The sequence below is a fragment of the Hemiscyllium ocellatum genome, chromosome 16 (genome assembly GCF_020745735.1).
Source record: "Hemiscyllium ocellatum isolate sHemOce1 chromosome 16, sHemOce1.pat.X.cur, whole genome shotgun sequence".
Taxonomy (NCBI): domain Eukaryota; kingdom Metazoa; phylum Chordata; class Chondrichthyes; order Orectolobiformes; family Hemiscylliidae; genus Hemiscyllium; species Hemiscyllium ocellatum.
The window spans coordinates 18,752,465-18,764,817 of NC_083416.1; the positions used below are offsets into that span (position 1 = coordinate 18,752,465).

At 51.3% G+C, this 12,353-nt stretch overlaps 1 protein-coding gene across 5 annotated transcripts in view; it reads left to right on the forward strand.

The window, feature by feature from the left end:
- Positions 1-10,829: 10,829 nt before the first annotated feature.
- LOC132823347 (polyadenylate-binding protein-interacting protein 2-like) overlaps positions 10,830-12,353 on the forward strand; it is a 44,930-nt gene continuing 43,406 nt past the window's right edge. The window contains exons 1-2 of one of the 5 annotated variants that reach the window (XM_060837070.1): positions 10,830-10,993; positions 12,131-12,197. The gene's annotated coding sequence lies outside the window, so the exon portion shown is untranslated. The remainder of the gene's footprint in view (positions 10,994-12,130; positions 12,198-12,353) is intronic. The other 4 variants (XM_060837071.1, XM_060837068.1, XM_060837072.1 and 1 more) reach the window with 4 other exon arrangements.

Sequence of the window (12,353 nt, forward strand, 5' to 3'; positions counted from 1 at the left end):
CCCCCTACCCCCCCACACACACACTCTCCCCCTACCCCCGCCACACACACACACTCTCCCCCTACCCCCCCCACACACACTCTCCCCCTACCCCCCCACACACACACTCTCCCCCTACCCCCGCCACACACACACACACTCTCCCCCTACCCCCACACACACTCTCCCCCTACCCCCCCACAAACACACACTCTCCCCCTACCCCCCCCACACACAGTCTCCCTCTTACCCCCCCACACACAGTCTCCCCTTAGCCCCCCCCACACACAGTCTCCCCCTACCCCCCCCACACACAATCTCCCCCTACCCCCCCAACACACATTCTTCCCCCCACCCTCCCACACACAGTCTCCCTCTATCCCCCCCACACACAGTCTCCCCTACCCTCCCACACACACAGTCTCCCCCTATCCCCCCCCCACACACAGTCTCCCTCTATCCCCCACACACACAGTCTCCCCCTACCCCCCCCCCCACAGTCTCCCCCTACCCCCCCACACAGTCTCCCCCTACCCCACCACACACACAATCTACCCCTACAACCCCCACCACACACAGTCTTCCCCTACACCACCCCACAGAGTCTCCCGCCCACCGCCCCACACACAATCTCCACCTACCACCCCCCCACACTCAGTTCCCCCTCCCCCGCCCACACACAGTCTCCCCATACACCCCCCATGTACAGTCTCCCTGTACACCCCCCATATACAGTCTCCCCCTCACCCCCCGCCCACACACACATACTTGATTGCAGTTTGGTATCGTGGGGCATAATTTAATCTGATTCGCCAAATTTGAATTTGTTTTTATCTCATGGCTTCCCATTTACTCTAGTTGTTTCAACCAAATGGTACATTGTTACCTTGTTCCAAACTCTCTGTGCCGCTCTAAGTCCTTGCTAGCTTCTCAACTATCTTAAACATACAGTACGCCTACATCTTCGTAACACTATGTCACACACAGGCACGCGCACACTCTCTCCCTCTCTATGTCACACACAGGTGTGCGTCCACTCTTATCCTCTCTATGTCACACACGCGCATGTGCACACTATCTCCCTCTATGTCACACACAGGTGCGTGCATACTCTTTCCCGTTCTGTCACACAAGCACGTGCAGTCTTTCCCTCTGTGCCCCATACACACACGCATGGACTCTCTCCCTCTCCTTCTCACACACACGTGTGTGCATATTCCCTCCTGACATTCTCACAGTCACACCTGCACTCCCTCCCTTTGTTACACATATGCATGTATTCTCTTTGTCACTCACACACATGTGCTCATACTCTCCCTCTCTGTCACAGACATGTATGTGCACTCTCACTGTCATATGTGCATACACTCTCTCCCTCTATCACACACACGCACACACACACACTCTCCTCTCTGTCACTCTCACACAAGCGAGTGCGTGCGCACTCTCTCCCTTTCTGTCACAAATGTGAGTCTGTCTGTCACATATGCGTGTGTACACCTGCTCCCTTTCTCTATCACTCTCACATTTGCGCAAGCACTCTCTCCCTCCGTGAAACACACATGTGCATGCCTCGTGACCCTCTCTCTCTCACACACATGAACACACATTCTCTCCCTTTCTGTCACAGAAGCACGCACTCACTCCCTCTCTGTCACATACATGCATGCACACTCTGCCTCTCTCTGCGCACTTTCTGTCACACATACATGGGCACAATCTCTCCCTCTCTGTCACTCTCACACGTTAGCACTCTCCTTTTCTCGGTCATTCTCACACACGTGTGCGTTCTCTCCCTGTCACATGTGCATGCGCACTCTCTCCCCCTCTCTGTCACACACGCTTGTGCACTCTCTCTGTCTGTCATACACATGCATGTGCACACTTTTACTCTGTTACACATATGCATGCGCACCCTCTTCCTTATTTTCACATTCATGCCCACATTCTCACCCTCTCTGTCACACAAATGCGTGCATACTCTCGCCCTCTCTGTCACTCTCTCACACGTGCTCACACTCTCCCTCTGTCAGATATGTACACACACTCTCCGACTCTTTCACATACACGCACATACACTCTCGCTGTCACAGATATATGCACACACTTTTCCTCTCTGTTACAAACAAGCGTGCACACGTTCTTCCCCTCTCTATAACTCTCACACGCGTGTGCACGGTCTCTCCCTGTGCCACACACAGGCATGTACACTCTCTCCTTCTCTGTCTCACAAACGCTCATGCACTCTGTGAGCATAAAAGGTATAGTATGTTTGCTGATGACACCAAAATTGGAGATGTAGTGGACAGTGAAGAAGGTTACCTCAGATTAAAACAGGATCTTGATCAGATGGGCCAATGGATGAAAAATGGCAGATGGAGGTTAATTTAGATAAATGTGAGGTGCTACATTTTGGGAAGGCAAATCTCAGCAGGATTTATACACTTAATGGTAATGTCCTAGGGAGTGTTGCTGAACAAACAGATCTTGGAGTGCAGGTTCATAGCTCCTTGAAAATGGAGTCGCAGGTAGATAGGATAGTGAAGAAGTCATTAGGTATGCTTTCCTTTATTAGTCAGAGTATTGAGTACAGGAGTTGGGAGGTCATGTTGCGACTGTATAGGACATTGGTTAGGCCATTGTTAGAATATTGTGTGCAATTCTGGTCTCCTTCCTATCGGAAAGACGTCGTGAAACTTGAAAGAGTTCAGAAAAGATTTACAAGGATGTTGCCAGTGTTGGAGGATTTGAGCTATAAGGGAGAGGTTGATTAGGCTGGGGCTATTTTCCCTGGAGCATCAGAGGCTGAGGGGTGACCTTGTAGAGACTTACAAAATTATGAGGGGCATGGATAGGGTAAATAGACAAGGTTTTTTTCGCTGGGGTGGGAGAGTCCAGAACCAGAGGGCATAGGTTTAGGGTGAGAGGGGAAAGATATAAAAGAGACCTAAGTGGCAACTTTTTCACTCAGAGGGTGTTACGTGTATGGAATGAGCTGCCAGAGGAAGTGGTGGAGGCTGGTACAATTGTAACATTTAAAAAGCATCTGGATGGGTATGTGAATAGCAAGGGTTTGGAGGGATATGGGCCAGGTGGGACTAGATTGGGTTGGGATATCTGGTCGGCACGTTGGACTGAAAAGTCTGTTTCCCTGCTGTACATCTCTGTGACTCTTCCTCTCTCTATCACACACTCACATGTGCACTCTCTCCTCTGTCACACACATGCTCAAACTGTCCCTCTCTCTGTCACAGACATGTGCACACACTTTCTCATTATCACATATATGCACGCATGCATTCTCTCCCTCTTTGTCACACACACGTGCACACACTCTCTCATTCTCTCTGTCACATGTCCGTGTACTCTCTCCCTCTATCACACTCTCAGATGGATGCAATCTCTCCCTCCCTCTATTGCTCCCACACAGGTATGCACACTCTCCGCTCTGTCTCTCTCACATAGGTACGCATGCACTCTCTCCATCTGTCACTCTCACACAAGTGTGTACGCCCTCTATTTTTGTCACACGCGCGCTTACACTCGCTCCCTCTCCATGTCTCTCACACACTTACACTCTCTCCCTCTATCACACACTCACATTCGCATGAGCACTCTCTACCTCTGTCACACACAAGTGCATGCACACGCACTCTCTCCTTGTCACACAGACACATGCGCGCACACTCTGCCTCCCTGTTACATACACATACGTGCGCACTCTCTCCCTTTGTCACACAAGCACACACTCTCTCCCTCTCTGTCACACATGCATGCACTCTCTTTCTCTCTTAACACATGTGTACGCAATCTCTCCCACTGTCTCTCACACACGTGCACACTTTCTCTGTGTCATGCTCACAAACGTGCGTGCATTCTCGCCCCCTGTCACACACACACATGTACACTCTCTCCCTCTCTTTATCACTCACACACGTGCTCACACTCTCCCTCTCTGTCACACACAAGCGCGCATGCACACTCCCTGTCACACACATGTGCATGCACTTTATCACACTGCACATGCATTCTGTCTGTCACACGTGTGCATTGTCACATACACGTGCGCACACTCTCTCCCTCTTTCACACACACACAGGTGCACACACTCTCCATCTGTCACACACATGTGCGCACTCTTCCCCTTCTGCCTCACACACACGCATGCATTCTCTCCATCTCTTTGTCATGTATACACATGCTTAGACTCTCCTTCTGTCACAGACAAGGTACACACACACTCTCCCTGTTACACACAAGTACACGCATGCTCTTCCTCTCTGTCACATACATATTCGTGCACTCTTCCTCTATCACACTCACACACGAGTGCAGTCTCCCTTTCTGTCTCACAGATACTCGCATACTCTCTCTATTTCTATCACTCTCACCTTCTGTCAATCTCAGACAGACGCCCACTTGTGCTCTCTCTCTCTGTTACTCTTAGAGTTGGGAGCGCATTCTCTCCCTCTCTCTGTCACAAACACACGCACGCACTAACTCCCTCTCAATCCCACAAAGAACAAAGAAAATTTACAGCCCAGGAACAGGCTCTTCAGCCCTCCAAGCCTGAGCCGATCCAAATGTACTGTCTAAACCTGTCACCCAATTCCTAAGTATCTGTATCCCTCTGTTCCCCACCTACTCATGCATCTGTCCAGACGTATCTTAAATGAATCGACCATGCTTGGCTCTTCCACCTCTGCTGGCAACGCATTCCAAACGCCCACCACCCTCTGTGTGAAGTACTTGCCACATGTATCCCCCTTAACTTTCCACCTCTCATCTTGAAAGCCAATCCTTCACCCTGGGAAGAAGCTTGTCTTTATCCACCCTGTCTATACCCTTCATGATTTTGTAAACCTCACATCAGGTCCCCCCTCAATCTCCTTTTTTCTAATGAAAACAAACCTAGTCTACTCAACCTCTCTTCATAGCTAGCACGTTCCATATCATGCAACATCCTTCTTTGCACCCTCTCCAAAGCGTCCACATCCTTTTGGTAATGTGACGACCAGAACTGTATACAGTATTCTAAATGCTGACGAACCAATGTCTTGTACAATTTTAACATGACTTGCCAGCTCTTATACTCAATACTCTCTCCAGTGAAGGCAAGCATACTATCAGCCTTCTTGACCACTCTATTCACCTGTACAGCAAACCTCAAGGTACAATGGACCTGAACTCCCAGATCTCTCTGCCCATCAACTTTTCCCAAGGCTCTTCCGTTCAATGTATAATTCGCTCTAGAATTAGTCTTGCCTAAATGCATCACCTCACATTTGTCTGGATTGAACTCCATCTGCCACTTTTCCGTCCAACTCTCCAGTCTATCTATATCCTCCTGTATTCTCTGACAGTCCCTTATGCTTTCTGCTACTCCACCAATCTTCGGGTCATCTGCAAACTTGCTGATCATACCAACAGTGCCCTCTTCCAGATCATTTATGTATATTACAAACAACAGTGGCCCCAACACTGACTCCTGTGGAACACCTCTGGTTACCTTTCTCCATTTCGAGAAACTCCCCTCAACTCCTACTCTCTATCTCTTGTTGCTCAACAAGTTCTTTATCCACCAGCTAGAACACCCTGCACGCCATGTGACATCATCTTCTTCATTAATCTACCATGGGGAACCTTATCAAACACCTTACTAAAGTCCACGTATATGACAGCAACAGCCCTTCCTTCATCTATCAACTTGGTCACTTCCTCGATGAACTCTATTCAGTTGGTAAGGCACGATCTCCCCAAACACAAAACCATGTTGCCTATCACTGATAAGCCCATTCTTTTCTAAATATAAATTGTGAAAATAAAAAGTGCGGCACGGTGGCACAGTGGTTTGACCATTCTCCCCGTGTCTGCAGGGCTTCCTCCAGGTGCTCCAGTTTCCTCCCACAGTCCAAAAATGTGCAGGTTTAGTGAATTGGCCATGCTAAATTGCCCGTAGTGTTAGGTGAAGGGGTAAATGCAGGGGTCTGGGTCTCGGTGGGTTGCGCTTCGGCGGGTCGGTGTGAACTTGTTGGGCCGAAGGGCCTGTTTCCCTTCTTGTACAGGGTAGATTAGATCTTGTACATGAGCAACCTTCCAGTCAGCTGACACATCACCTGTATTTAAGGATGCCACAAAGATATCTGTCAGGGCCCCAGCTGTTTCCTCTCTTGCCTCCCTCAGCAAACTTGAGATAGATACCATCTGGTCCTGGGGATTTGTCCACCTTAATAACCTCTAGCATACCCAACCCATCTTCCCTACTCATGACAACATAATCTAGACTAATCAAACTTCTATCTCTAATCTTAACATTCATTATGTTTCTCTTCTTAGTGAACACTGATGCAAAGTAATCATTCAGAATCTCACCCATTCTCTCAGTTTCGACACACAGCCTTCCTTTGTTAGCCTTCAGTAGACCAATCCTTTCTCTAGTTACCCGCTTGCTTCTTATATAAGAATAAAATGCTTTGGGATTCTCCTTAATTCTGCTTGCTAAAGCTATTTCATGACCCCGCTTGATTCCTCATTTAAGACTTGTCCTACTCTTCCGATGTTCCCCCAGGGCCCGTTCTGTACTTAGCTGCAAGCGTGCACTCTCTCCCTTTCTCTGTCACACACACACACGCGTACTCTCTTTCCCTCTCTGTCACACACCTGCGTGTGCACTCTCTCTCTGTCACATATGTGTGTCCACTCTCTCTCTCTTTCAGTCACACACAGGCACATACATTCTTTTCCTGTCTATGTCACAAATGCTTATGCACTCTCCCCTCTCTGTCACATACATGCATGAATTCTCTCTCTCTTTGGCATGCATGCACACGTGCTCTCACTGTCCCACTCTCTGTCACAGGCATGTGCACACACTTTCTCACTATCACACACATGCACACGTACTCTCTCCCTCCCTGTAACACACATGTGCACACACTCTCACCCCCTCTGTCACTTTCACACATGCACGCACATCTCCCTGTCACTCATGCACGCATACTCTCCTATCACTCACATACGGATGCACTCTCTCCCTCTCTGTTGCTCTCACACACGCACTCTCTTCCTCTGTCACACACGTGTGCACACATTCTCCTTCCCTGTCACTTTCACACAAGGGGGTGTGCATTCTCCTCCTTTCTGTCACACACAGGAGCACACACTCTCTCAGTCTTTCTGTCACACATGCACGGGTACACTCGCTCCCTATCCATGTCTCTCACACGTGTGCATACACTCTCTATCACTCTCACATTCACGTGCACACACACTACCTCTGCTACACACAAGTGCACGCGCATGCATTCTCTCCCTCTGTCACTCTTACACATATATGCATACGCTCTCCCACCCTCTGTCACACACACACACGTGCAGTGTCCTTGTTGCTGTCACTCATGTGCACGCACTCACCCTCTCTGTTGGAAATACATGCGCGTGCATTCTTTCCTTTTCTGTTACACAAGTGCACTCTCTCCCTCTATCACACACGCAAGCGTACTCTCTCCCCCACTCAGTCACACTCACACACACGAGAGCATGTACTATCGCCCTCTTTCACATATCATCCTGTCACATGTGTGCGCATACTCTCTCTTGTAACACACGCATGCGCACTCTCTCCCTTCAACATGTGCACGCGTGTACTCTCTCCCTCTGAAACACTTGCGCATGCAAACTCTGTCCACCATAACACATGTGCGCACGCTCTCCTCCTTCACACATGCGCTTGCACGCTCTCTCCCTGCGTCACACACGTGCATGTTTGCACACTCACCTCGTCAAACACTCGTGTGCGCACACTCTCGCTCCATCACACACATGCACGCACTCTCTCCTTCCATCACAAACTATCTCTTTTTCACGCACGTGTGCGTGCACTCTCAATCCATCACAGATACGTGTGTGCGCACTCTCTCCCTCTGTTACACACAGGTGTGAGCACTCACTCCGTCACACATGCGCATACATGTACTCTCCCTCTAATACACACACACACACACACGCGTATGCACTCTCTCCCTCAGTCACACACGTGCCCGCGCACTCTCTCCCTACATCACGTGTGCATGTACTCTCTCCTCCTGTTACACGTGCACACACTCTCTCCCTGTTACACACTTTCATGGGCACACTCTCTCTCTGTCACACACACGCATGCACACTCTCTCCCACCATCATGCATGCACATGTACGCATTCTTCCTCTGTCCCCGGTCACACATGCGTGCATGCACGCTTTCCTTCCATCACACGCGTGTGCACACTCTCTCAATCTGCCGTGCACTCGCCCGCGAACCCTGTCCTTCCATCACACACACAGATGCGAATGCACACGCTCCCTCCATCACATACTTGCATGTGAACTCTCCCCCTGCGTCACACGTGTGCACACTCTCCCTGTCACACAGGCGCATGTGCTCACTCTTTCCCCGTCAAACATGTGCGCACACTCCTTTCTTCACATGCATACATGCACACTCTCCCTCCTCACACACGCACTCGCACGCGCTCTCCCCCTCTGTCACACACGCACACCATGTACTGTCTCCCCCTCCATCACGCACGTGTCCGTGCGCTCTCTCCTTCCGTCGCGCACGTGGCCGCACCCTCTCTCTCCATCCTTTCACGCACGTGCACGGGCTCTCTCCCTCACTCACGCACAGGCGCGCGCACTCTCTCCTTTCGTCCTGCACACGCATGGGCACGCGCTCTTTCTCCCTCTGTCACGCACGGATGCGTGCACTGTCTCGATCTGTCACACACAGACGCGCGCACTGTCTCCATCTGTCACGCACGGACACGCGCACTGTCTCCATCTGTCACGCACGGACGCGCGCTCTGTCTCCCTCTGTCGGACAAGCATGTGCACTCTCTCTTTGTCACACACGCGTGCACATTCTCCCTCCATCACTCTTCCTCCATCATGCACGCACACATACACTCTCCCCCTCCGTCACACACAGGCACGCATGCACACACACTCCCCCCTTCTGGCACGCATATTCTCTCCATTTGGCACACACATGCACGCGTGCTCTCTCCCTCCTCTCATGTACGTGTGTGCACCCTCTCTCCCTCCTCTCACGCACGTGTGCGCGCGCTGTCTCCCTCTGTCACACGCTGACACGCACACTGTCTCCCTCTGTCGGACAAACATATGCACATTCTCCTTCCGTCACACAAGTATGCACTCTCTTCCTCCTTCATGCACGCATATACACACACTCTCTCCCTCTGTCACACACGCGCACACACACCCTCCTTCTGGCACGCACGTTCTCTCTGTTTGGCACACATGTGCGCATGTGCTCTCTCCCTTCTCTCTCACATGCGCGCACTCTCTCCCTCCTCTCACACACCCACGCACTCTCTCCCTCCTCTCTCACACGTGCGCGCGCACAGTCCCCTTCGCTCATACACATGCGCGCGCACACGCTCTCCCTTCTCTCACTCACATACGCACGCGCTCACCCTCCTCTCTCACACAGGCGCACTCTCTCCCTCCGTCACAGATACTCTCTCCCCTCTTCACATGCATGTACGTACTCTCTCCCTCTGACACATGCACGCGTGCCCATCTGTGTGCTGTCACAGGTATATGCAGTCTGTCACAAGCACGCAGTCACACACACGAATGCTCTCTCTGTCAAGCACATGCACACTGTCACCTGTGCACACTTCGCCCCACATGAATGTAGCATGTCACATGCATTGTATCGCACATGAACATTTTTCCTCTAGCACACGCAGGTGCACTCACCCAGTCACAAGCATGCACACTCACCCACTGTCACACATGTGTGTGCGCACTGTCACACGCACAATGTCTCTATCATACGTGTGTTCACTGTCCCATGTGCGCAATCATATGCACTCTGCCACGTGTGCTGTCACACACATGTTCTGTCATGCACATGCATGTGCTGTCACCCACAAGCGCACTCTCATGCTGTCATGCACACTGTCTGTCACATGAGCACACTCTTTTCACATGCACTCCAGCATGCGCACACAAACTGTCACACGCAGATGCACTCTGTCTCACAGGCACACTCTGTGTCACGTGCGTGCAGTGTCTGTCACACACACTTGCACTGTTAAGTGCATGCGCATATGCGTTCTGTCATAGGCACACGCTCTGACCCAGATGCACACCCTCATGCTGTCACACGCACGTACAATCTCAGTCACATGCGCACACAGTTGCACACCCACATGCTCTGTCACACGGCCACACAATCTCTCTCTGTCACACAGCCATGCACGCTCTGTCACTCACCTGCTGTCACACACATGCACAGTCAGGTGCAGCGCACTCTGTCGTACACACATGCACTCTATCACACGTGTGCACATGCAGTGTCTCATGCACTGTCAACTGGCGTGCACTCTGTCACGCTCACGCACAGGTTTTAGATCAGAGTGGTGCTGGAAAAGCACAGCAGGTTTCGGGCAAAAGCCCAGAATGCACATTCTGTCACACGCACTCTCCCTGTTACTCGCTCGCGCTTTGATGAAGGTTCTCCCGCTCCTCGGATGCTGCCTGCCCTACTGTGCTTTTCCAGCACCACACTGATCTAGACCCCGATCTCACTGTCACGCGCCCACGCACTCCCATTCTGTCATACGCGCGCACACTGCCATGTGCACGAGCGGTCATACACGTGAACGCACTGTCATGCACATGCACTCTCATTGTCACATGCACGCGCTCTTTCAGTCACACACACATGCACTCTCGCTCATCCGCCCAATCAGTTTCCGCGCGTCCTCTGTATCACGTGTTCCACCTGCCGCCGGGGACATGTGATGTCACAGAGCGATGACGCGCAGTGGCGTGGTGACGTGTTTCCGGTTTGCCTGTTGGCTGCCTGAAGCCGGAGCGATCTTGAGGAGAGGGAGAGGGTGCGGTTTGAGGGCTTGGACACATTGCAGGGCAGAGACCACTGAACAGTACGGTATTGCGGCCTTACCACGGACACAACAAAGTAAAGAGCCGGCTTAACGGCAGAGTGAGTGTGGAGTTGGGAATCCGACATCACAGACTCAAAAGGCCGTTAGCCTGACGGCTACATCCGGGAGATGTATGGCCAGCGCACGGCCTGATGGGAGAGGGGAAAAGGGGGCGGGGCCTGGACAACATGGGGCGGGGTCTGTGTTGAGGTGATTGGAGCGTGATGTTTGGATTGTGCGGATCCTGAATGTGTGGGGCAGGGGCAGGTCATGCAGCATCTCGGCCGTGTAGGGGCAATTAGGTGCTGGGTCACGGGGCAGGCCCAGAGGGCTGTAGGAGGCGTGGACTGGGCCAGGCTAAATAAGGGCGGGGTCATAGCTGAGCGCATCCCCAGGACAAAGGAGGCGGGGGACCGGGGTGTGGGGTCAGGTTATAGAGCGAGCTCCGGACAAATACGGTACTGCTCCGCTAATAGGAGACTGTGTTTAAATGGTGGGGGTTGTACTAGGAGAGTATGGCCGTGGTCTGGATGGGCAAGAGCCATGAATGTTTGGGTGGGACTTGGGTAATCGGTGAGGTGTCAAGAATTTGGGTGAGGCTAGGGTAATAGGTAGTTGCCCTCAGTGATAGGGCATCGCCAGATTATGCCACTTGGTGCGGTGGGGGTTAAATGGGACTGGGTCTTCAATACTTGTTCGAAGGAATAGTGTCAGATAGGACTTGATATTGCCTGGGAAAGTGAACTGGGCTGTTATTTGGTGAGGTTCAGTTTGGCTAGGGCTAGGGGGTAGGTGTAATGCGTTGGGCCTGAAGAGCTCTCAAAATCAGGCCTGGGCTTTGGCTGGTGTGGTGAAAGTATGGAACCCGTGGTGGACTACTGTGTCTCATCGCCAGATCCAAAGGAAGAAGGGGGTGGACTGTGTTTAAAACCACACAACTCCTGGAGTCCATAGCGCTCTCTTTCATAGCTGGTATTTGCCTTGCCCCTTCTTTGGTGCCCTCTGTTGTTGGTGCTCCATTGTTGCTCAGCTTTTTTTTATCTGCTGAGGTGATAGCCCTGACATGATAGTGAAGTGCTTGTGTGTGTAGTTGGAGGGTGGTGGTTTGACCTGGCTGTTAATTGACAGCTCTCATCCTGTTCCATTCAGTTGATTTAAGTGAAAAATGAGCTTGAGCTGATGGGATTTCTTTGCAGGTTGGTTGCTGCTTTTGTCTTGGAGTGATTATTCCTGTGGCTAAGTGCTCCTTGCTCTTGTTCAAGGGTAAGTGAATATATTGGGAAAAACTCCATTGATTCAGTGAATACCTTGAGGGATTGAAGTAGGGCGAAGGCCTTAAGCCTTGAGCATGTGATAGTGTCTGATTTTGTCTGATCTGGAGACATCTGGCTTTCAACAAAGTCTTTACATACATTCCCC